Genomic DNA, 24,715 nt, shown 5'->3' with positions numbered 1-24,715 from the left:
TGTTATCTCTTGTTGATGATAGCCATCCTAACAGGTGTGAGGTGATACCACATTGTGGTTTTGATTTGCATTTCCTTGATGATGAATGATGTTAAGCATCTTTTGTGTATTTGTTTGCCATTTATGTGTCCTTGTGGGAAAAATATCTATTCAGGTCCCTTGCTCATTTTAAAAATCTGATTATTTTTTGCTATTGAGTTGCGTGTGTTGTGTATATGTTTTGAACATTAACCTCTCATCAGATATATGGTTTGCAAAGATACATTCCTTTTCATTTCATTGCTGAGAGTATATGACTTCTCCTTAAAGGCTGTACCCAGTCCTGAGGGGCCAGCTCTGTCCTTTGGAGAATTTTAAGAACCCTGACTCATTAGCTTCTTATTTGATATCAAATAATGTTACTGTTGGTTCTGTGTGTTAACTTTGTGCATCAGCCTGATAACTGGGTTTCCATCTTGCTTGGTGACTACCCCAGGCCTAGTCACAGATTTCCTATATTGACTACTTGTCTTGGCCTTAAAAACCTGCCCAGGATCTCTTAATTCTCTTTGGTTTCTTAACTTGAGTTGACCACCCCCACCCACCCCAACCCTCCCATACCCACACACCTCCAGATTTAAGTCTTGCTTGAGTCCCAGTTTCTTCACTAGCAGTCCAGCTAACATGTTATCTGAACTATGGTGTAAATGGAATTTGGTAGGACTGGTACTAAGGAGAAGGGGGGATGTCCAGGTGTACAGAGGAGAGGGGAAAATTGACATGAACAGAGAAGAAAAGTACGAAAGGACCAGTACATGTCTTCATTCATAACGTTGTGAACTTTGTAAAGGAAAGAAATCTTACCCGTTGTTTACTGCTCTATCTCTGTATAAGCCCAGCATTTAACCTAGCCAGTAAATATTTGCTGAATGATTGTTTGGGGGATACACTGAATTGACTGGTTTGCCTGGGGGGCACTTCAGTGTGAACTTTTAGGGACTGGGATCGACTTCAGCCTTGTTTACTGCTAGAGCTGTACATATTTTTGTTGAATGAATAAGTATTGGGATCACTGGAATTGACACTAGCATTCTGAAATCGATAATGCAGAATCTCAAATGTCATGCCAAGGATTTGGGTCTCATGATAAGAAAGGAAGCAGAGGTATGGATCTTATTATCTCCATCTGCTGCCTAATGTAATAAGAATTTTGTTCTTTAAGTATACTCTTATTTACACTAAAGCATTCAGAAAGAGAATTCTTTTGATTCTGAGGAAAAGAAGGGCTATTTTTATATAAGGTCTTCCTTTTTGAGTTAATTTAAGTTCAATATTTAAATAGGTAGATATGCTTCTAAAATATGCTTTTAAAAATTTGCTTTTTGGCTAGTTAACACTTTTATACACACTAATTCCAGAAATATATTTCTTTTTAATATCATGTGAATAACAGCTCTGCTTTCAAGTACTCAACTAGGAGATGAAAGGCATCCACTGTTTTCATTCTTGCTGGTCTATTTTGGCATTCAATGGTGTTAAGCAAGTATTCACTGCTTTAGGCTCCTTGAATCTGGGCTCTGAAGTGAGTGCTTCTACGTGTCAGACTCACATCTTCATCCACCTTTATCTCTGCACTCTGGTGTGGGCCATTTTAAGCCATAAGGATGTATAGTTTCCAAATACTATACTACTCTGGGAAAGTGAAACCTATCCAGAGTACAAATTGAATGATTCTATTAAAGAGGACAGGTTATCTTGATAGATGATACACTTCAAGGAATTTCGTCTCAATGTTTTACCTTCAGAGAGTGCTTGTACTGCTTATGGGATCAAAGTGTCCCTGATTGGGATAAACATCAGCTTCATGTGTAACTTTGAGAATTTTTTTCTCCTTTTCTTTTTCTTTTTCTTTTTCTTTTTCTTTTTCTTTTTCTTTTTCTTTTTCTTTTCTTTTCTTTTTTTTTTTTTTGGTGCATGTTTGTCCACCATAGGATAGAGCATAGAGCTAGGCTTGCTAATCAAGAGGAATTGCTTCCGCCAGGTATGACTTAAAACCGGAGCTGGAATTAGGGCAGGGCCATGGCAAGAGCACACCGAGCACCAGAATGACAGGTGTGTCCTCTACAGGGTACGAGATCATTGTCACTGTTGGCTCCCTGCTCTCTCCCTATCTTCATCCAAGCACCCGGCAGGTTGAGAAAGATAGAGTCCAATTCTCCAGGCAGTCGTCCTCAGCAGGAGGGAACCGAGGAACGTTATCATCTGAAATCATGGACTTAGGGGGCAAAAGGCAGGAAGCTTGAGGTTTTTGAAATGTAAATATTCTGTGGCAAGTGATTAATTTTTCTTAGATGAATTACTGTAGCCACTCTAGATTTTGTTTACTGTGGGAGCTGATTCTTTTTAGGCATACTGATGTATAATAGCACAAGTAAAATCTCCCAACTAATGTTGGAAAACTTAGAAAATAGAAAATAATCATCTATAATTTTAAGATACAGAATTGTTAATATTTTGTATTTGATTTTAATGATGAACACAATTATTGCTCTGCCTTGTTTTGAGGAGGATAATTTATTTTTCCACCAATACTATCATAATTGTTGTCATCCTCTTCCTCAAATATTTATTAATTCCTGGCTAATACACAAGAAAAGTTCCAGGAAGAGTGGAGAAGATAAATAAATGGAAGATGTGGCTTCTTTTTTTTTTTTTTTTTTAAGAAGATTATTTTCTATTTAGGACTGAACATATGTCCTGGGAAAATAAAATTAAAATATATGACTTATTCATAATATCCATGATTATTAAGCTCCTTTATGTGCTAGTCACTGTCCTCAATGTGTGAGAAATCATGTTGAATAAAATGTCGTTTCTACGTTAAACTTAATGTCCAGGGGAGATAATAGACAAGCAAATCAGAATTTCAGTAAATTGGAGTGTATGAATTGTTAGTGAAGTGCCACAGAGAGAGTGCTTGCTATAGGAAGACAGTGCATTGAAAGAGGTATTGAATAACGTACTGGACAGTTTGGATGCCAGAATAAAAACATTCTTGTAAGTACTTGCTTCTTACGTTGCTCCTCAGTGAGAGTCTAAGGCATAACTCTAAGTAGTCAAGTAATAAAAACATTTTGGTAACAATGTGAAAGTAATATAGTTCAGGGATGGATCTTGTGAAATTTGGTTAAATGGGCCTTAAATTCTTTCTAGTACCAATTGTCTTAATATTTGCTTTTGTCGGGAGTTTAACATCAAAATTTGACAAGTGCACAAAGTGCTCAGGTTCTGTGGTGTAGGTTGAAAAGGAGACCTTATATTTTATATTCTAGGTTGGCAGGTGTCAAGGTTAGTATTCCATTATGAAATTTAAGAACTGATCTGCATTCTTTTCTTTTATTTAGGCAATGCATGTTTCCACCTCTGCAAGGAGGGAATTTGATGAAAGAGAAAAAGCTTACATCCATTATACCTTGGATATTTTGTCTCTATCTGCCATGAAACTTGTTGTAGAATAGAATTTTTACAGCCAATTTTTCTGTTTTACACCAACTTGGTATATTTTATTTTCTTTATGTCAGATGAAAGAAATGAGAACTTACTTTTTTCTACTTTGAGTTGTTCAGTTCCAGAGGGAAAAATACCAAGAGAGCTATGAGAAGTTTTCTCCCTAGAGATCTTTAAGAAAAGGTGTTCAGACACTTAACTGTCTGAAGTTGTTTGTGTAGAGTTTTGTGTGTCCTAGTTCAAAAAGCAAGGTGTTTAAAAACCCAGACTTAGAAAATTGGTATCATTAAGGATGATTCTTATCTAGTCATTTTAGTTTTCTTACTAGGTACATTTATTTGATAATAAATACAATTGGTGAGTATTTGACTATGAATATTGCTTACATAATATCCAAATTTGCATTGTGAAGCATGTTTTGCAGTTTTCAGAACACTTTTACATTTTTATGTTATTTGAGCCTCAGAGGTCTTATGTAGTAGGTCAGGCTGGTGGTATGATTATCCCCATTTTGCTGATGAGAAATCAGGATGCAAGGTTATGAGACTTAACCTGTGGCTATTAGTTACTAAGTGGTGGGGTTTGGTACAGGTTTTCTGACAGCACATTCTTTGCTCTTTTTACTGTGTTATAGGGCACTGATTTTTTTTATAAATGAGTATTCTGTTGTATGTCAAAATCAGGTCCATGTGGTGTCTCTGAGTCATTAATTTCTCCTTTCTGCAAGCTGAATGGCCACGGGGGGACAGGAGAAAAGGTTTGGACTTCCTCCCAAGTGACCATTTCCTCAGCTGGCACTTTCTTATCAATGCAGTGTTGAAGATGGTAACTTGGGGGTCTCAGATCAGCTCACAAAAAATAATTGAACTTATAAAATTCCTGAACTGACATTATTAGAACTAACTTGTTGCTCATAAAATAATATAATGTTTAAAAATAAGTTTCCAGCAAACAGGAAGTGAATTTCTTAATGTACTAGGATTAAGTACTTTCACTAACTACATTAGCTATATATGATAATCAGTTCAGATGAGCATTGATAAATTAGACTGTGCACTTAGGAGAACCAAAATAAAATCAGTTCATTAACTACTGAGTCCTTCTGTTGGAGCCACAACATACATAGGTTAAATTTTAGAGTTAACAGGGCCAAATGTAGACAATAGAGTCTCTAGAAAGAAAAAGGACATATTACTGATGATTACTAAAAGAGTGAGGTCATGTTAGAAGAAGGAATTATGGGCACTTGGTGGCTCAGTTGGTTGAGGGTCCAACTCTTGATTTCAGCTCAGGTCATGATCCCAGGGTCATGGGATTGAGCCCCCACCAGGCTCCATGCTGAGTGTAGAGCCTGCTTAGCGCGCGCTCTCTCTCTCTCTCTCTCTCTCTCTCTCTCTCTCTCTCTCTTTCTTTCTCTCCCCCCCTCCCTCTCCCTCCCTCCCTCCTCTTTCGCTGCTTATACTCTCTCTAAAATTAAAATAAAAAAGGAATTAGTATAGTACAAACATGCCTGACATAATTCAGGAGTATGCAGACAGTAGCTGGGGGGGTAGGAAAATACATGCTGGGGATAGTTGTAGATGAGTTTGATGAGCTCAATTATGGTGGACCATGAATTCCAGGACAAGAGATTTGTTGCTCTTCAAGTTAAAGATTGCAGTGCTCTTCTAGCCTAGGACTCATGTTTTCCAGGTAAGGAAACCAAAGTGAATCATTCAAATTAGTTAGTGGAGAAATTGGGCCTGGAACCAAGGCTTCTTAATTATTAAGCTAATGTTGCTTCTATTATGTGATCTTATATGTTGTTGCCGTTGTTGGTTCTGGGACAGAGAGTAGCAAAGTGAAAGCATTGCTTTTTAAGAGTAAAACTTTCACAGTCTTAGAAGAAGGATTAGAAGGAAAAGTTATTTGAAATAGGAAGACCGGTGAAGCTTATTTTGATAAATCTGGCGTGAGGTGATACAGAATGAAAAAGATGGAGGAGTCAGTAACAACTAGAGTTTCAGGCTGAGTGATGAGGAAAAAGGAGACGTATTAAAATAAGTTAGTAAATTTGGAGAGTAAACTTGTTTTGTGAGGAAGATCAAGCTCATTTTTGAATAGATTAGGAAAGCAATGAGAGTTGTTTTATTAGGCAGACAAGAATATGGGACTCATGTTGCAAATGTTAAATTATACTTTGCAGGTAATGAGGATTGACTAGTAGCATAGCATGTATTATAGAACTAATCTCTTCACACGGTACAACTGAAGGCAATTTAATTCCAGAAAATCTCCCTAAGACTGTTGCTTTAAGAGAAACTTATCTATTAGATGTGTCATTGATGAAACGTCTGGTTAATTAACCGGTTAACTGGTGTGGGCAAGCTCACCTCAAGAAGAACTTTACTGGCCCAACTGTGTGATGCTTCTTCTCCAATAAAAGTATTAGTTGGGTGTGCAACCCCATGTAAAACCTATGTGTTACAGAGAAGGGTCTTACCTTTCAGCCATTCATTGCTGGAGCGGCTTTATGATATTTTATGATGTGATCACATTTTTGGTCATGATTGTAATTCAGTTTAATAACGTTAACTGGTTTCGTTTGGGCAATGTATTTCTCTAGTCACTCTTCATTTATTATTTTTAAACTTCTTTGTTTGAGTGAAACCAAAGGTAACAGCTGTTGATGTTTCTGCGAAGTGGTGGTGAACCTGAGCTGTTATCTACGTGGTCCATGAAAATTTTAAAGATGGGGCCCGTGTCTTTGTTTACCTTCTCTTTGTGTGTTTCTAAGGATTTCTAAGACTTTAAAGTATACTTATTAACTTTATTCATTACTAACCAGTTTACTTACATTTCGGGGGCCTTGATGTTCCCATAACCTGTTTGTCCAACATTTATCATTCTATCTTACCTGCCTAGATTTGAATCTAAGCTTCACTGCTGAATGAGTTTGCAAGTTATGACAGATTTCCATGTTTCCATTTTTTTGTCATTTATTGGACAGTATTACTACCTACCTTGTGGGCTTGTTGTGAGAATTAAGTTATGAAATATGTCAAGCACCTGAAGAGCCTGGCACAGCGCAAACACTCAGATCTTAGCTGTTGTTATTGTTACTGTCCTATTGCACTCTCCTGTTCGTGGTTCGTCCTTGTATCCCTTGGAACTAGAACAGTGTTTGCATTTAGTAAGAATTTTTGAAGTGTTAATTGACCAAGGAAGGGGCGGAGGAAGGTGTCACAGGGTATCTCATAGGGTGAAACAGTGAGAGGCCAGCAATTTTTGTCATAAGTGCTATATCCATTCTTGCTCAGCTCCACTCTAGGTGAAAACTTCTCCTTAGTCATTAAGAATTAATGTTATTGATCCCAATGTGGTTTTGTCAGGAAAGCAGTTAGGTTAATCTTAGTTGGAAGTGGTTAATAGTTTCCCAGTAGTTTTTACAGTTTAAAAAGTATGTCCTAACTGGGGTGCCTGGCTGGCTCAGTTGGTACAGCATGCAAGTCTTGATCTTGGGTCGTGAATTTGAGCCCTACATTATACCTAGAGCTGACTTAAAAGAAAAAAAGTATTTGTTACCCATTCTTGTTGCTTGCCCTTGAAGCCTGCCCGGGTGAAGAACAGTTTTTTCAGATATACCTTTCTGGGTAGGATCCCCTCTGTAGGCAGTCCAGTTTTGCCTGGGAATCTAAGCCTGAGGACAGCTTGTTGATTGTTTTTAGTTTCTTTACTGCTGCTGCTTTTGAACATCCAGGCCTCTAAAGCACCATTTTTTGTTTCCTTAAATAGCATTGCCTTCTTCCTATCATTACCAGTCCACATACATGTGCTTAAGTTAATGGCTTTGAGCAACATGATGTATTAATTGTTTTTCTCATCATTTTGCTACAAGGGAGGCATTATTTCTATTTTACACCCCTGGAAACTGAGGCTTAGCGTGGTTGATAAGTACCTTTCCTAAAGCTATGCAGTAATTGTCAAAGCTGAGATTTAAACTTGGGAAAAACAGTCTTATGTTAACCTATATTATCTCTGCTGGTTCTAATGAAGGTCTCAGCGTCAAATCTATATGATACCAACATTCCAGGGCAGCTTTGTGAATTAGTGTGTGTATTTGTATGTGCTTTGTAGCTTTTGAGTTCTATACAGATTTAGTCATTAATAGTGATCTAGTCCTTTATGCATCTCTCCTTTTTTTAAAAAAATTTCTAGTCTTGTTCACAAGATTTCTAGACTGCTCAGATTGTTTTTTCTTTAAGCATGATTTCCATCCTCTGTTGCCATCTTAGAGTGGCTTCTGTTGATTAGTATTCACTGTATGGAAGGGTCCCCATGTGTCAGAAAACGTAAGAAGAAAGAGACTTTCAGAGTCTTTTTTGAAAAGTTTTGTTTACTAGTAGTCTTCTTTTCAGTAGAGTCAGTGATTAAGAATGTGGGCCATGGTCAGACAGACCTGGCTCAAATCCTGCCTCTGCTCTATGACCTTGGAACTTTGAACATATTTCATAACCTCTTTAAGCCTTAGCATCTTTACCTGTAAAATGGGAGTAATACTAATAATGCCAGGCTATCATAAAGAACACACGAGCAAAGGTATATGCTGTGTTTGGTGTGGCACCTTGCACATAAAGTGCTGTCAGTAAGTCTTAGCTGGTATTATAGATTGAAGGCTAGGCTTAGAAGAGTAACCCAGGAATATTGTCTGTGTTGAATTCAAGTGATCTGCAATAGATGTGCCCTCTAGGGGATAAGGGGCAAGGGTAAGAGTACAATGGAAGTCTCTTAAGGTTCTAGTCCCAGGTTTGATAGGCTCAGTCCCTTCATGGAGTACTTAACAAAGGGGCATGTAATGATTTGATCCTGAAGCCCTTAGAGAATGAAGGTACATATACTTATATGTGAATTCAGCAAACATTTACTAATCACCTGCTGCTGCCAGGCGCTACTATGCAGATGCTGATGATAGAAAAGGAAAATAAGTCTTTCTCTGTCTTTTTGAAGCTTATATTCCAACTTTGGGACCAGTATGTAAATAAATAACTGATATAACATGATAAGTGTTTTAAGTTGTATGCAAAATGCCCTAGGGCATCAAGTGAGTTGGAAGGAAGCCCATTCTTGTTGATACTTTATCTTCAAGGGTAAGAATTTTCTTATAGGAGCATTAGTCCAGTGATTACTTTGATATTTTTTAGTGTAGATTTATCCTTCAAACACCAAATATATTTCAAGTGTAAGTAAGATTTGGCTGTGTAACTGAAAGCAGCCTACCTTTAAACTTTTCAAATAATATTATTTATCCAAAATCTATACAACTTAAGTAAATAGAAGTTATAGGCAAATTCTTGGCCTGCTGATTTCATAAAGAACACCCAAAGCTTCAGTGTATAAAGGGGTTTCTTAGTTCATCAGTGTATGGGTTTTCCAAATTATTATTTATGCCCACGGGAAATATTGTTGGCATTTGGGAAGAAGTGAGTGTAATATCAGGTAGCATAACAATACTGTTAACTGGTAGAATAATGATTGGATGTTGACAATTGGAATATTAGCTACTGTGAAACACTATCTAACAGAACAATGCTAGGAAACTGTGTGTGTGTGTGTGTGTACACACACTTCTGTAGTTTATATAAAATATTAAAATACATTGAATATGTATTTATAATTTATATCATAGTATAATCAAATCCATGTATCACATCATTATGTGGAAGAAATTATTTTTCTCATTTTGCAGATGAAGGCACTAAAACTTGCCTGAAATGATGTGAAACTAATAAGTGATGGAACAAAAACTGAATTTCAAAGCCTTTGTACTTTTCACCTTTTTGTGTTGAATACAACTGTTTCTCACTTAACAGGATTCATCATACAATAATTTAAATTACACATATGTTATCCAAACTTGAAGAATTTGAGCCAAACTCCATGTACCCCTCTACCTCAACCTGAGTCTTTCTAGTGCCAGACAAAGTGAACAAAAAACTTTGGAAGTAAAAAAATCTAAAGTCTGGCAGTTTGCTTATATTTATGTTTTTAAAGTTACTGCTTTTCCATTTTCAACTGTTTCAGCTGTTTTCAGCGTACTAGCTGTACTTAATAAAGAGATCAACCATTACTTACTTATAAACAAAGCATAACATTTTAGCTAAAAATTGAGAAAAATACCTACTAGTTGAGACATTAGTGTTACTATTTTGTTAAAACATTTTTTTTCTCATACAAACATGTAGTGAAGTTTTAAATTCTTAAAAGTACTTCTGTTATAATATTTTAAGTACCATTTGTTTAATGTGCTGTATACCCCCTATTTAAAAAAATTGTATTTTGGAAACCTTCAAATATACAAGGTAGACAAACTAGTATAATGAACTCCTAGGTAGCCATCATCGAGCTTCAGCAGTTACTAACTCTGGGCTAATCTTGGTTCACTGATCTGCCCCTTTCCATTTTTTCTCTTCTGTGTGAAACTAAGCAGGTATCAGATATACCATTTTATTTGTAAATATTTCAGTATGTTATTCTAAAAGATAAAAACACTTTAAAATGTAGTAACCATAATTTAATTATCATACCTGAAACTTAAAGTTAATTCTAAATATTACTAAATAATTAATGTTCAATTTGCCAATGGTTTCATAAGGCTTCTTTTTGCATTTGTTTGAGTCAGGGTCCAAATGGTGTCCTTTATTCTTATTAATATGTACTTTGCTACATATTGCTGATGGGGTCTTGGTGGTATAGTTTAACATGTCCTTATCTCCTGTGTGTTTTTTATAAAGTGGTAGAGTCTAGAGACTTAATCAAATTCAGATTTCCTTCCTTCTTTCCTTCCTTCCTTTCTCCCTGTCTCTCACCTCCGCTTCTCTTTCTTTTCCTCCCTTTGTTCTCCCCATCCTCCTCACTTCCTAATATACGAATGGTATTTCTTCTCTCAGGAGGCATATGTGGTGGTTTTTTTTTTTTTTTTTTTTTTGATACTAGTAGCTGTTTTGCCTCCATACTTGAATTCATTAGGAGTTGCACAGGATGATATTTTAATTGCCGCTTTATATTGGTTTATTCTCTGGAATGAGTCTACAAAGAAAAACTCCCCCTCATGTACTATTTGTTTAGCTAATTGTATAGTTTATATGAAAGAGTTTGGATAAATGCTTCATTCTTTATTCCTTTCTGAATTTTCATTTTTATTTTTTTAATTTAAAAGATTTATTTTTTTATTTTTATTTTTAAATATAATTTATTGCCAAGTTAGCTAACATAAAGTGTTTACAGTGTGCTCTTGGTTTCAGGAGTAGATTCCCATGATTCATCGCTTATATACAATATCCAGCGCTCATCCCAACAAGTACCCTCCTCAATGCCCATCACTTGTTTTCCTCCCCGCCCCACCATTAACCCTCAGTTTGTTCTCTGTATTTAAGAGTCTCTTATGGTTTGCCTCCCTCTCTGTTTGAAAGTATCTTTTTCTCCTCCTCTTGCCCCATGGTCTTCTGTTCAGCTTCTCAAATTCCACATATGAGTGAAAACATGATATCTTTCTCTGACTGACTTATTTCACTTAGCATCATACCTTCCAGTTCCATCCATGTTGTTGCAAATGTAAGATTCTTTCTCATTTCAAGTAGTACTCCATTGTATATATATACCACATCTTCTTTATCCATTCATCAGTTGATGGGCATTTACGCTCTTTCCATAATTTGTCTATTGTTGATAGCACTGCTATAAACGTTGGGGTACATGTGCCCCTATGAATCAGCACTCCTGTATCCTTTGGATAAATTCCTAGTAAGTTTCAGAATTTGTGATAGTAGGAGTCATTGGGGAAATTTTGACATATTTAGGCAAAGCATCTGGAGAATATAGAATAGTTATAGAACCAAATCCTAAACATGAATTGGTAAACTAGCAAAAATGGAAAATTGGTTTTGAAGGAATATGAAAGTGTTAATGATTATAGCTGTTTTTAAAAAATGTTTATTTATTTATTTTGAGAGAGAGAGCATGCACGAGCTAGAGTGAGCAGAGGAGGGAGCAGAGAGAGAGAGGGAGAGAGAGAATCCCAAGCAGGCTCTGCTCTGTCAGCACAGAGCCTGACGTGGGCCTTGAACTCACAAACTTGAGATCTTGAGCCAAAATCAAAAGTCAGATGCTTAAGTAACTGAGCCACCTACGTGCCCTGATAGTAGCTCTTTTTAAAGCAAACAATGTGTGGTGCTTTGAGAAGTACACCTTCTGTAAGAGAGTACATCTTTACACGTTTAGTACACTCTTAGGTATGCAGTGATGAAAAGCATGGATTCTGAAGCCAAATTTCCTGTATTTTAATTTTGGTTCTTTATTTACCGGTGTAACTTTGGGCAAGTTACTTACGGTCTGCATGCCTCCATTTTCTTAATTTTAAAACAGGATAATAATAGAGCCTTCATCATAGGGTTGTTGTTGAGAACTGAATGTGTTCACACATGTTAGGCCCTTATAGCTGAGTATAGCTATAAGGGCCAATAAATTCTCAGTAAATATTAACTGATCCTCTTGTCAATAGTTTTCATTGCTATTATAGTGGAAAGGAGGGAGGGAATTTCTGATACTTATCTTTAATCCATGTCATAGTTTTACTTTTGATATATTTTTTTTCTCATCCATTTTATATATTCCAGCCTTCTTGAAGTCACACTTATGACCCTTACTGAATTAAAGTGTCTAGGCATTGCACATCAGTGTGCAATAATGTTGCACGTTGGTAACATCATAAAAAGAAACAACCAAATATTATATGTCTCTTGCTTATACCTCTGTTACACATCTAAATAGTATTAAAATTTAATTATATATATGGTGGTGTTTTCTACTGAACTGTGAACCTTATGAAGGGAGAGACTGTTTAATATAGTGCTTGGTTTTAGTTATGAGGCCTAAGTCCCTAATATTTGCTCATTTAACTACATTAACATTTCATTTATCAGGTTTGCCTAATAATATGCTTTCCAAGTTCAAAATAAGTGCATTTCCTAGCTATATACTTCAGAGTTAATTCTGAAGTATATTATAATTCTGTATATATAATTCTGTAAATATTAGAATTTTATTTATTTTTAAACTGTTAAGTTGGTAATTTTTCTTCTAAGTATCAAGTCCTTTTTAGTCTTCTTAAACAGAATGTTACTTATTACTATGCATACTATTTATTTGGATCGTAATATAGTGTATCCTTGAAATTAATGTATGCATGGGTTCTATGTCAAATATTCCAAGGATGCCTTATACAGTTTTTCTTTCCATTGTGTCATAATCTCTCATTACAATCTACCAATTTCTTTCTGCTGTTGTTTCTTTCTGTTAACCTCTAGTAGTCCTAGCTCCCCAAATTCAGATTTAATGCTTCTGATCAATGCTTCTCCCTGCTGTGGATTGATTTGACTACCAAGTTCATTAGAACTTTTTCTACAATAAGATTTTAAAAGATCTAAACTGAGCTTCAGGGCATCTTCCCAGAGTCAAATGCAGAAATTTAGCACGTAGATGATGTGGCATCTATTTCACTAGCCATGTAACTTTTTAATTTACTCTTTGACATTGCTGAGGTTGTCATTTATGTGTGGCCTCTAGGCAAGTGAGATTATATTATATTAGGATATGAACAGAAGAATGAGGTGCTGATCTTCAGTGTTTCCATGCTGATACAGAGTTGGGATTTCTGTTCGAACTCCTGTACTCCAAAGTCCGTTCTCATTGCTCTTAGAGTCACATGTCAAAAAAGTCCATACTTGAATTATTATAGTTCTTGAACATTATATGGTATTACTTATTGTTTTTTATTTACAGCACGAACTCTCTTATTTAACTTAAAAAATGTTTTTAGTTGTTTTTGAGAGAGAGAGAAAGAAAGAGACAGAGCATGAGCGGGGGAGGTGCAGAGAGAGGGAGACACAGAATCCAAAGCAGGCTCCAGGCTCTGAGCTGTCAGCACAGAGCCTAACAGGGGGCTCAAACCCAAGGACTGTGAGGTCATGACTTGAGCCGAAGTTGGACACCTAACCGCCTGAGCCACCCAGGCGTCCCATGTCTTATTATTTAACTTAAAATTTTTTTTCACACATATGGATTCGCTAAATATCTGATGGATAGGTACCTGCTGAAGATATATATTATTATATATCAGTTATTATCGGTGATATTAATATCAGTGATATTATCAGTTACACAGATATAAGTCATTTGATAACATGCCCTTACAATCAATGTTGGGGTGTGCATTTTAAATGTTTGTTTATAGACCTTGAGCTGAATATATAGGTCCAACTATATATAGGAAAAAATTGAATATGCCTAATATACATATAGTTTGTAAACTGCTAGGAAAATGTTAAAAGTTGCAAAATAAAGTACCTCTGAGGCATTTGGTCCATTCAAATCCTAGTGTAATAAGTCTTAGAATTGTAGTTCTTTTGGAAGTTAGTACTTCTCAGAGTTACTGCAATGCAGGACTAAATCAGAGGGCGTGTTAATATGCCGATCCCAATATTTGATCCCTTATGATTTCTTTCTTTTTTATCTTTTCCATCCATATAATTTTTCACTACATAAAGAGAACAAAAAATTTAAAAGAGAACATACCTGTTTTACGCAAAAACGACTGCTGCTTTCATACTGTGCTTCAAAGTGGAATTTAATTTGTATTCACTTATTTTTATGTACAGGTCATCTTTAACACAGCTCTCGTTGGACTGAAGTGGAAAAATGAGAATTGGAGCATATTTTCATTTTTGAGGTGAGTCCACTTGTAGAGAGATGAGCGTATTTCAAGCTATCTGCTGTTTCTCAGGAAATTTTGACATTCGCATGTACTCTGAGAAACACTACAGTTACACATGAAGTGCTGAGTGTGAGCCTGAGAGTCCCGGGCTGAATCTAGGGCTTGCCCCTGCCTTCATGCCCAGTCCTGCTGCAGGGGCCGTTGGTGTGGTGCCCTGCTTACTTGACTTCTTTGTGTCAGTTTGCCTGTTTTTAAAAGAGGGATGATGGGACTGTTGACTCAGCTTACCTTCCAGATTACATGTTTTGAAAATAAATTGAGATCATGGATATGTAAGTGTTTCATTAAGAAAAACGGTAGGTAGAGGTACTAAAACTGTCAACTGTCAGTAAGTTCAATGGGTCTTAACAGTTATATGCATAGAATCTTTATGAGTATGAAATTTTGGATGTTACTGTAGCCTACTAGCAGCGGAACGGTAGGAAGACTGTGCCATCTTCTATATTATTTCTGAGAAAACTGGCAAGCACAAAAAGAAGAGGGGAAAGTAAGAGGAGGAAGAAGCAGCAGAGGAAAGAAAACAAAACCACTTGGGTGGCTTTGAAAGTACTGGCATTTTTAGAATTAAAAATGTCTTTATTTACTGGGATGTATTTGAAGGAATTGTTAATCTGTGGATTACTAAATGCATTTTCTTTGTGTGTATGTGTGTGAAACAAAGTATTATTAATAATAGTTCAGATGTACTGAATTGTTCACTTTAAAAGGGTGAGTTTTATGGTAATCAAATTATATCTCAATATTTAAATGCATTTTCTATTAAAAACCTGTACACGTTATTTTCAATATTTTTATATTCTGTATTTTACATTCTTGATGTGGGGGAAAAAATCTAGTTCTGATTTTTCTCTTCCTTGGGGTTTTAGCCATTCATCTGGATACCTTGGTATAGGTGATCTGAGGCTTGCTTGAGTAATACTGAGTGGGTGTTTCTTTTAGCTTCATAAATTTGTTTGTTTTGTTTGTCTTCTTAACTTCCTTTATTTCTCTTGTTTTTCTTCAACTCACCCCGCACACGTCATGTCTTTATCTGTTTTTGGGCTTAGGATTTGCACATAACCTTTTATTCTGGGTGTCCCAAATTGTATCCTGAAGCTTTTTAAAGGTGCCAGGATACTATTTAGCAATTGTGGTTATGATATTTCTTTCTAGTAACTATGTTTTAAGAGTATTTCCTTATATCTTGGGAGAGAAATACCGGTCAGATGGTAGTAAAATTACCGTCTTCCTGCACTCTGTCTTCAGATATTATGGATTCTAGTGCAGTGGCTGTTGCTGTAGCTAGATGATTTGGTTATCTTTTGTCTAACATTGCAGTTGCTGACTCTCTCTGTGTCTTAGTCCAGAAGAAAATGTTAAATTTTTCTCATACAATGTACTTACTCAGTTCCTTGTTGAGTGACTGCGGGGGCGGTGTTCAAGGTCCCTCACAGCCATCAGCCACCTGTCTTTTAATCTTCAATCCGGTTTCAACAGTTTTAATTCTCTTGCTCTAACCTCTAATTTATTGCTTGGCTGAGTCATCTAGCAACTACTTTTGTGCTCTCTTAATACAATTGCCAGTCATATTCTTTTGTATTTTTAAGAAATGTTGTTTGTGACTTACTAAACAACTGGCTTATTTAGTTCCACCTAAAAGTCATTTCTTTGGTTTCCCCCAAAAAAGTAATTGACCAGTCTAAAGAAACATAATCGTAGAGGGGTTTTACCAATTGCCTTTTTATCTAGATAGTGCGTGTAGGCTGTAGGAGGAAAGCCTGTTCACAGCTTTCACCATCCAACACTTGTAAAATTTAGGACATGTAGTCTCTTGAACCTCAAATTTTATAGTTGTAAAGTAGGTATAGTGTTACTGACATCATAGAATTGTAAGGATTGAATTGAGATAGCATACAGAAAGTGCCCAATACAGTATGGAGCACAAATTTGTGCTTAGGTAGTTATTGTCATTGGTGATTCATCCTCTTCCTGCAATTTGTTATCATCATTGTCATGGTTGTGAGATGAAGCCCAAAAGGAGTTTTGTACCAGTGAGCTAGAGACACAATGCAGTATTGATAAAAGTCTGCTGTTGAAATTGTGTGTAGATACGGATTCTTTGATACACCCTTCGTCTTCGTTACCATGAGAAGGTCCAAGCCTAGAGGTAGGTCAGCATGTGTAAGATTACTAAAGACTTACAGAAATGGGTTAATTGGTAGCTAATGAGCTGTTTCTGAGAATAGCACTAGAGTTTTAGGAAATACACAGTTTCACTTCAGACTTAGCCCTTGGAAGTAAGCAGTTATTTAAACTGTTTACCTTTGCAGAAACAATACACTAAAAGTATTAACCACTTAAAAATTTTACCTTTTTCAGTATGTGTTTCTGTTTTTTGGATATGATGAAAAAATTCAGCTACCAAGTCAGATTTTAAAGAAGAGACATATATAGCAATTAATCATTCAGCTTTCTTTTGCCTGCATACAGGCACACTTTATTTTCTTTCATTTTAGAGTGTGAGCATACAAGATGTCGGGATGAGATAACAGCACATCAGGTGGCTTCTTGCTATCAGTTTGGGGATGATTGAAATTACTGACACATAAAATGCAGTGAAATCTTTTTATGCAAGAATACCAGAAAAAACAGATGTTTCTATTTGGAAAATACCCTAGCTCTTTGAATCTTTGGTGTGAGGTTTGCATGAGGTGAGAAAGACCTGAGTGTGTGAAACATTTAAAATGGTGAAAAGTTTGTTTTAAAGTTTTATATTCTGAATTTAACTCTTAAAACTATTTTGAAAAGGGAATAAATATTTCCAAGATGACAAAGATTCTGTGCAGGGGATTTGATGAAATCAGCAAAAAATTGGGGTAACAAGATTATTCTATCCAACAAGGATTTATTTCCAGATGATATAAAGACAGGCTTTTAAGATACCATAAGATATATTGTTGACTGAACTTTCTGCCTGAGATGCATTTCTGAAATGAGTAAATGGAATATTTAAATGTCATATGTAAACTTGTCATTTGTGAATCCATTTTTGAAGCAATACTTAACGTCTAATAGACCTTTTGTGCAATTAAAGAGTTTCTTAAAAAAAGATTCTCATATTTACATGGAGATAAGGGAGGTGATGCTGTTTGTCTGTATTTTTGTAGTTATATGGGAAGCGTAGTTATTTTCTGAGGAGGGGTGAAGGCAAGGAGGAGCGTGCTCTATTATAACTTGAGAATGTGGTCACTATGGGGAATATGGTGTGGAGTCCACCACAATCAGAGACCAACTAAGACTGGTACAGATTTGTTGTGTGTCTCATTATCAAGTTTATAATTCTCCTTAGTAAACCAGGAAGCAAATGTAAAGAAGGTTGAGTAGTACTAGGCCACAATGAAGATAAAGTCTCTCTGCCCTCAAAAACTTCATAGTTTCCTTTACAAAATAGAATGTTCTGTCTTAAAGTCCCCGAGTTTCTAGGCTCCCTGTAGACATGAACAACCTAGTTCCAGTGTATCCTATTGAATCTCTATTTTTTTGATCATCTCCAAGTACTTAGCTCAGTGTTTGGAATATGCATTGATTAAATTAAACTGGCAATATGGAATCAAATGCTAAAGGGAAAGGCTGTGCTGTTATTTTTATTTTTTTATTTTTGAGAGAGAGAGGCAGAGAGAGAGGCAGAGAGAGAGGGAGACAGAGGATCTGAAGCAGGCTCTGTGCCATTAGCCCAGAGCCCAATGCAGGCCTTGAACCCATGAACCAGGAGATCATGACCTGAGCTGAAGTTGGATGTTTAACCAACTGAGCCACCCAGGCACCTCTGTGCTTTTATTCTTAATAGTGGCTAACATGATGTAGCTCACCTTTAGAGGAATCACACTGGTCTTCTCCTCAAAAACCATGTAAACAAGAAAAGAATATAAAGTGAAATACTTAAAGTTATGGGAAAACCATGGAGTGCCTGGGTGGCCCAGTCAGTGATGCATCTAACTCGATCGCAGCTCAGGTCTTGATCTCAGGGTTGTGAGTTCAAGCCCAGCATTGCACTCCATGCTGGGCATGAAGCCTACTTTAAAAACAAAACAAAAACATTATGGGAAAACCAAATCCAAACCACCAGTCTAGAATTCTGTATCCAGGAAAGTTCTCCTTCAAAAATGGAGACATAAAGACCTTCTGAGACAAAACAAGGACAACACCGCACTGGGAATTTGTCACCAGTACACCTGCCTTGAAAGAAATGTTAAAAGAAATATGATTTGTAAATATTCTAGTCTGTGGCTTGTCTTTTTATGTTTTTGTGTTTTTTAGCATATTTTTACCGGCTTAAATATTTTGCTCCCAAAGTTTGATATCAAAATATATTGTGCTTTAACTGTTTCTGGAAATAGTATCTCTGAAATGACTGTTTTCAGTAAAGCTTACTTAAAATCTTAGATATGGCATGACTAGGCAGTGGGGCGGGGAGTCAGGTTACATTGCAGGACCAATGACAGACTGCTGACATCACCATGAGTTTTGGAGCAAAAATGGCCTAAAAGTGTCCTGCGTTGGGCTGAAATGGCCAAATGTCTGTACCCCCACCTTGATCACTCATTGGTCCTGGGCCTCCCTGGGAAGGGCATGACCTTGGGCTTGGTAGCTTACTGCCCCTGAGGCAATCCCTCAAAGGGTTGATTGCTCAAGGCTGTCTGCTGACTGTACAGCCAGCAGCTGGGACAAGGAATCATTCCTTGAAGGGATATCTGGGTGGCACCTCTCCAGGTCTACCTCAGATCTGTAGGTCTGGGGCCCATTTTATGTTTGGTAAGAGGCCCTGTAGATCTGGGGCAAGAGGACTCTAATAAATCTGTATATGTGGACAAACCAGCGTTCCCTTAGCGGAGTCACCTGCAAAGCAAAGGGCTCAAAAGCAGAGCTTGGGGAAACAGTTAAAGGAACTAAGTACAAAAAACAGTAACGAAAGTATAAAGTCTTAGATTTGTAATGTTCTTTTGTGTTCAACGCATAAAGCAGAACTATCAGACTTAAATTTTCACGCAAAAAGGTATGTGCTTTCCTAAAGTAGATATGGTGCCCTGAAGAGACATGCCTGACCTTTGAAATTCAATTAATGACTCAGCACCTGGAAGGATGTTCCTGATTATTGTCCTGGTGCTTTTGTAACATCCTCTGTGGTTCTTTGCCTGAGGAGCAGATTACCTTACCATGCATCAGGAGTCAATATTAAAAGGGCCACTGCTGTAGTTTCTGTAAGCTTCATCTCTTGGACTGTTATTAGTTTGGTACAGGGCACTGATTAAATTATATACATGCATATACCCCCAAATCGCTGCCTGGTTTGAAAATGGAATCTCTGAATTGGCTTCTGTGTCTGTTTTAAGAGTTATTACCATGGGAATGAATAGTCTGCTTAGTTTTATAGTTGGCATGGTTCTTCCAGGTTAAGTCACCTGTGTTTTCTTATGACCAGTTGGCCACACTAAAAAAAGCAAGTAGTTAGAATGCAAAACTAGTGATTTAGTAGAATTAGCCACATCAATGCTTTTAATCTGTTGATTATTTCCTTTCATGCTAATCAGCAGGGGTTTCCTCGGTTCGGTTTTAAACTTGTCCATTGCAATCAGAACGGGTGGGGATTTGTTATCCTGTGCTGTAGTTGTGAACTTTTCTTCATTTGTTGAAGCATAATGGGGGAGAGAGAAGAAAACGGACAAAAACATCATGATAAAAGAAGGTTTATTCATTTTTAATTTTCTTAATTCTTACTTTTGCTTAATTTTACTCTGTCATCATTTCATATACTTTGCTTTACTGTATGTACATAAACTGTGGCAGTGGATCAGCTGTCTTAAACCTGTAGGTTTCTACAAACATTAATTAAGGTATTTCAATTAGGTTTACAATATAACACAAGAATGAAGAGGGGCGAATACAAGCAAAACAATGAATTGGGGGTAATGATTTGTTGATTTGGAGATAGACACACACATACACGCATGCACGCACTATTTTGCCTAATGGCCAAACTGGATATGATAAGAGTTTCCTGCTTGGGGTCAGTGCTCCTATAGCGAACACAGTTCTGTACAGCCCGAGATCTTTAGAAGTTAAATCAGCTGGGAAAACAATGAGAACCCCAGATGCCACAGGCCTTGTGAGATTTAAACAGTAAAACTGTAGTTACTTGTGTATAACTCAACTTTACACAAATTAATAAGATTTCCTGAGTGGAATGAGGATTTAAGAGAGCTAGTAAATTTCAAAGCCTGAAAAAATACCACATACTGAATTACAGTCTCATCTATTTAATAATTTAAATCTGAGGAGTCACATATGCAACAAAGTTTAAATTAGTTCAGTTCTGGTTATGATACGTCCTCTTTAACTCATGACTCAGTAATCAAAATGATTTTCCATTTAATTAGTTGCAGTTGAAGAGATTTTTCTCTTTTATCTCTACATCATTAATAAAATTATAGGGGTGCCTGGGTGGCTCAGTCAGTTAAACATCCAACTTTGGCTCAGGTCACGATCTCATGGTTTGTGAGTTGGAGCCCCATGTTGGGCTCTGTGCTGACAGCTTGGCCTCTGGACCCTTCTTCAGATTCTGTGTCTCCCTCCCTGTCGGCCCGTCCCCTATTGGCACGCGCTCTCTCTCTCTCTCTCAAAAATAAACATTAAAAAAATTAAAAATAAATAATTAAAATTCCAATCATTTCTGCTTCTAGGATGACTATATAATTTCATTGATACTTAATATAGTACACACTACATAATAGTGTTACTATAAGTATTTATTTATTCCTTCTTTCAGGAGGCAAGGAGAGGCAGGATAATTAATCACCAACTTGCATTAAATAAATTAAAGGAGAAAGCTATACATTGTCACTTCAAAACCTGCCTCTTATTGCTATTTAACTGTTTTGAGGAATGCCTACTGTATCACTAATGTGTCCAGCACGAAAACATCCTGTATGTGTGTATGCATGTATATACATATATATGTATTTTTCTTCACTCCTCGCTGTCACTGTATAGACAAACAGGCTTTTGACAAAACCTGGCACTTCCCTCTTGACTGTTTTTCATAAATCCACCTGGCACGTATTACTGTAGAACTTTTGTTCTAGTTCTTTTCCTGACTTTGGCACATATTTGAATTCGGAGCCAGTGCTGCCTTTTCCAGGTGATTTGTTTGTAAGATGTTTTTTCCTGAGAAGCCACAGGGACTGAACTTCCTATCCCGTAGGTGAATATGAAAATCGCAGCCCTCTCCCCCAAACCCACCACTCTGCCGTCCTTGACAGTAATGAACCCTCTTCTTTCTTGATGTTTTTCTGTTTGTATTCTTTTCAACTTGTCTGTCATGTGAAAGAAAACAATCCTCCTTGCTTTATCAGGCTCTTCAGTTTTTTTGGGAAATTATCTTCAGATATTAAACTCCCCACGAAGGCTTTCTCACCTTACTGGAAAAGAAGTGACAATTTGCTTCCTGAAACCTTTTATTTATTCAGTTTTTATGTAAACTGACTGACTCCTCACTGGTCATCCTATTAAAGTCTTCTGATCTTTTGTTTATACACAAGTGTGATTTCATTAGATTTATGTGGTGTTCAATGTTTATGCATATACCTGTGCTACTTGTATGCTTTTAGCGTGTATATGTACTTCTGTAATACAGATTAACCTGAAGGGCAGTCTGTATTTAGAGTGTGTGTTTATATCTCTAATACAACCTAAAGGGAGAATTCTACATTTTCTATGAGCAAGTCAGCACACTGATGGGTTCAGGACAGGCTGCCCCAGAATATACTACTTTGGCATAACGATTATTGTGGATTAAAGTCACTTAAGAAACAGCCTGTGCCAGAAGGACACTGACCCTCTTCTCTCCCTCTGAAAGCAGGAATTAAATTCTCCGTGTGAAGGGTACCCCCCCTCCACCTGGAGAGTAAAAAGCATCCTTATTTACCAAAGAGAGGGAATTCAAGTCTGAGAAGCTTGTATAAACAAACCTTGTTACTGCTTCCTTACTAATTTCCTACCACAAGCACAAACCCCTTTGTCTTGTCATTTCCTCACGAATGTACTTTTTCTTTGTCTAAAAGATGTAAAATCTCCTTGTTTTGGTGATTTCTTTGAAATTCATGTTTCTTTGAGCTCCCATATGTATGAATTAATTTTGTTATTCTCCTGTTCATCCGTTTTATGTCAATTTGTTGTTAGACCAGCCGGAGAACCTGGAAAGGGACAAAGGAAAAGTTCTCCTTCCCCTTCAGTACTCACCTGAGACAAATTTCAACAAATGTTTAAGACACTGTTTATTGACAGAGCTTATGAATTTTTAAAATTCATATTTCCCCCCTCATTTGTATTTTTTTTTCTTCATTCATCTCTCTGTTCTTTGTTGGTGAATCAGGGCTGTTGTAATGAGATTTCTACAGGTCTGAAGTCCAAGGTCAGTACCGAGTAGTGGGTAAGGAACTGTGTGACTAAGAGTTGCTAGTGTAACCCCATTGTATAATTTTTGATAAGGTGACAAAAGTCAAAGAATTAATAACGTAAGTGAAAGTGCTATGTAAACTATATACTGTGTGTGCCCACACATCCTCTGAGAGTGATTTCAGTCATTGCAAAGCTAGTGGTAGAGATAAAGCATGTTGCTGCTGTAATTACTGGAAGTCCCTGTGAATGAACTTGGTTTGGAGATCTAGCAGGTAAGTATAAGATCTGCTGGTTTATCCTGATTTATTGGTGTGGATCCCTGGGCTAGTGGTATCCTAATAGAATGCAGAAGAGTATTTGCCTCGAAGTAAACAAAGTAGATGTTTTTTATGTTCCCTAACAGGATGCCTATGTGATCTTTTGTTTTGACATCGAATTTTATTTCATTGTTAAATGAATCAAAATGATATAAGACTCATTATTCTAATGCATCTTATGGTATTTTAGTTTGGGAGGGGGGGAAACCTTGAAGACTGATACGTTTTAACAATAAAGTAGTATCTGTTCCTTGGAGATACTGGCTTGTCTGTAAACAAGCCCCCTTGCAAAATGGAGCAAGACCAGCCAGGAAAATTTTGTGTGGGAGTTATGCATATGTATGTGTCTTTCTACAAGATGCATGTAAAAATCTAAAGAGCCATGTAACCCCCTATTCAACATGTACTTATTATGCTATAGCAGCCAAATTTTAAAGTAGGATTATTGCTGATTTGAATTAATTTCTGTATTTAAAGATATAGAAAGCTTTTGCCAAAACTTATTGACAGTCAGAAAATCTGCCTTGTTAGCATCTTAGTCCTTCTCTAATGTCGAAGTCAGTTGATGGAGACTTTTTGGTGGTATTTGAGACAATACCATACATGTGAAGTGCACGATTTATCCCAGGAGTCTTGGATAAGGATTATATTTTGACACCAAGTTCTGAAAGTTCATGAGCATTAGAGAGGGACTGACTGACCCTTGGGTGATATTTTGATTCCTTATTATGAAACCATACAGCTTTTCTGTTAATGAGTACTGTAATATTCAAAGTCAGTAGGAAGTTAAGAAAGAATGACAACAGGCATCCTTACAGAAATGAAATAATGCTTTAATACTAGCACAGTCAACATATTGGTTATCTTAAAATTGAATTCTGTGTTTGCAGTAAAAATTAAGTTGTGCCCTCGTTGAGATGGAAGAGGTTAAGAGTTAGCATTAAGTTAATGTGTAAGTTTTTTCTTCTGCAGTATAAAATGATCTTTTTTTTTGAGAGAGAGAGTGTGTGTGCATGTTGGAGAGGAGCAGAGGAAGAAGGAGAGAGAGAATCCTTTTTTTTTTAAGTTTATTCTGAGAAGAGAGGTCGCGAGCGAGTTGGGGAGAGGCAGAGAGCGATGGGGGCAGAGAGAGAGAGACAGAATCCCAAGCAGGCTCTGCACTGTCAGCAAGGACCAAGCACCATGCAGAGCTGGAACTCAAACTGTGAGATCATTACCTCAGCCGAAGTTGGATGCCTAACCAACTGAGCCACCCAGGTGCCTGGGGGAGAGAGACAATCTTAAGCATGCTCCATACCCAGCCTGTAGTCCAACACAGGGCTCAGTCTCACTACCTTGAGATCCTGACCTGAGCTGAAATCAAGAATTGGACCCTTAACCAGCTGAACCACAGAGATGCCCTGCAGTATAAAATGATTTTAACTTGGGAGTTGGTCAACAGGCACTTTTGGTTTTGGATTAAATGTAATTAGAATAATCTAGGCAGGTATATAAAGAAAGTTTTACCACATGTATCAGATTTATAAAAAGATACACAAATGTGGTTGTTAATTTAGGGAATCATGTCTGATATTCTTCATATATATATATATGAATAATTTATTGTCAAGCTAGCTAACATACAGTTTATACAGTGTGCTCTTGGTTTTGCTGGTAGATTCCCGTGATTTAT

At 36.8% G+C, this 24,715-nt stretch overlaps 1 protein-coding gene across 3 annotated transcripts in view; it reads left to right on the top strand.

Moving 5' to 3' along the window:
- The window catches only part of EPS8 (epidermal growth factor receptor pathway substrate 8), a 190,051-nt gene that overhangs the window by 48,006 nt on the left and 117,330 nt on the right, over positions 1-24,715 (top strand). For all 3 annotated transcript variants that reach the window (XM_042991835.1, XM_042991829.1, XM_042991830.1), the window contains one exon: positions 14,178-14,248. The gene's annotated coding sequence lies outside the window, so the exon portion shown is untranslated. The remainder of the gene's footprint in view (positions 1-14,177; positions 14,249-24,715) is intronic.

This window comes from Panthera tigris, chromosome B4 (genome assembly GCF_018350195.1).
Source record: "Panthera tigris isolate Pti1 chromosome B4, P.tigris_Pti1_mat1.1, whole genome shotgun sequence".
NCBI lineage: Eukaryota > Metazoa > Chordata > Mammalia > Carnivora > Felidae > Panthera > Panthera tigris.
Note: the sequence above shows the minus strand (reverse complement) of the source record. Positions and strands in the feature narration are given on the sequence as shown.